We start from the raw sequence: 2,443 nt of genomic DNA, 5'->3' as shown, positions 1-2,443 counted from the left end.
AAAAATGGGCAGAAGAGATGAACAGACACTTCTCTGAAGAAGACATACAAATGGCTAACAGACACATGAAAAAATGTTCATCATCATTAGCCATCAGGGAAATCCAAATCAAAACCACACTGAGATACCACCTTACACCAGTTAGAATGGCTAAAATGGACAGGGAAAGAAACAACAAATGTTGGAGAGGTTGTGGAGAAAGGGGAACCCTCTTACACTGTTGGTGGGAATGCAAGTTGGTACAGCCACTTTGGAAAACAGTGTGGAGGTGCCTCAAAAATTTAAAAATAGAGCTACCCTATGACCCAGCAATTGCACTACTGGGTATTTACCCCAAAGACACAGATGTAGTGAAAAGAAGGGCCATATGCACCCCAATGTTCATAGCAGCAATGTCCGCAATAGCCAAACTGTGGAAAGAGCAGAGATGCCCTTCAACAGATGAATGGATAAAGAAGATGTGGTCCATATATACAATGGAATATTACTCAGCCATCAGAAAACATGAATACCCAACTTTTACATCAACATGGATGGGACTGGAGGAGATTATGCTAAGTGAAATAAGTCAAGCAGAGAAAGTCAATTATCATATGGTTTCACTTATTTGTGGAACATAAGGAATAACATGGAGGATATTAGGAGATGGAAGGGAAAAATGGGCGGGGGGAATTGGAGGGAGAGATGAACCATGAGAGACTATGGACCTGAGAAACAAACAGGGTTTGAGAGGGGTGGGGGGAGGGGGGATTGGTTAGCCCGGTGATGGGTATTAAGGAGGGCATGTACTGCATGGAGCACTGGGTGTTATACAAAAACAATGGATCGTGGATCACTACATCAAAAACTAATGATGTATTGTATGGTGACTAACATAACATAATAAAATTTAAAAAAAAAAGATTTCTCTACAGATAAAACTGGCTAAGAGTATACTAATATGCTTATTTTTAATTTTGTTTATTCTAAAATTAATCTAAGAATTTAAATTTATGTACACATTTAACTTATTTTAAAATGTGAAAAATCATGAGCATATATATTTAGCGGGATGGTTTAAAAATAGAGATCATTGTGGACTGTGAATCATAGCAGTTCTAAATTAGAAGGAATACAAGTAAATTTTATAAGGTAGGAGTGTTTATTATCTAGACTTGCATGGTTCAATATACTCACACAAGTCTCATGAGATGTAAATTTAAGTTACTTAAATAAGATTTAAATTCAGTTCCTTAGCCCCACAAGCTACATTTCTTTTTTTTTTTTTAAAGATTTTATTTATTTATTTGACAGAGAGAGACACAGTGAAAGAGGGAACACAAGCAGGGGGAGTGGGAAAGGAAAAGCAGGCTTCCCGCTGAGCAGGGAGCCCTATGCAGGGCTCTATCCTAGGAGCCCGGGATCATGACCTGAGCCGAAGGCAGACGCTTAATGACTGAGTCACCCAGGCGCCCCATCCAGCTACATTTCTTATGGAGTGATTTATATATAGTAGACAGTAAATATTTGTTGTGAGGTTGAATGATGAAGAGGTTAGCATATTACAGGTTCTATAATTAGGCTTTTGTGCAGAAGATGAGATTTTCCTAAACTTTCAAGTTTATCTTTAGATTTTCAACTTCTTTACAACAAAGGGAAAGCTCAGATAATACCAAGACCTAGGTGGTTTTTAGTCATTTGTTGACATAGTCAGTTGCATCTCCCTGGGCTCTCTTTTGCACCCCAATTAAATCTCAGTGAAGTGAAACTCCTGAGCACACATCTGAAGGTGTCCAAGGGAGTACTTCAGAAGCCCTGTTACCCACTGCAGCCAAATGTTCACAAGCTTTCTGTTAAAAAAAAAAAAAAAAAAAAAAAAAAAAAAAAAAAAAAAAAAAAAAAATTGCTGTGGAGAAACTAATGACTTTATTGATATATTTATTGCAGATGAAGCTAAAAAAAGAAAAGACAGGTGAGGCATTTTGAATTTGGACTCAGTTTAAGCTGCTGTAGAATACAAAAATAAAAAGTCACACTAGTGTTCAAGACACTCTGTCTTAAATAGTGGTTTTCAACCAGTATGACAAAGCATGATACAGTATAATGGTGTTTTATAAACCCTTTCCAAATATGTGCCAAATTTTGATGGGTGTATAACATGTACTTTGATTGTAAACTCTAGAACTATTTTTATAGCCACATGTGTCAGGCTAATGGTATACTGTTTGCAGAGCAAGGTACAACTTCTTTGTGTCAGGGGTGAGAGATGAGGCATAAAATTATATTAATGTCAAAGAAAGTGTTTTCTGGAACATGCAAGAACTTGGCCTCGCGAGAACATTTATTCAGGGCGGTAAACATTTCTCTCTAAAAGCAACATGGTTTTGAAAGGTAAACATTAAATAGTGCAGTAACTGTGGATTCCTTTATAGACACTCTGAGACATTGTTATTGTAGAGATTTT

The sequence above is a fragment of the Phoca vitulina genome, unplaced genomic scaffold (genome assembly GCF_004348235.1).
Source record: "Phoca vitulina isolate PV1807 unplaced genomic scaffold, GSC_HSeal_1.0 scaffold5, whole genome shotgun sequence".
Classification (NCBI taxonomy): domain Eukaryota; kingdom Metazoa; phylum Chordata; class Mammalia; order Carnivora; family Phocidae; genus Phoca; species Phoca vitulina.
Note: the sequence above shows the minus strand (reverse complement) of the source record.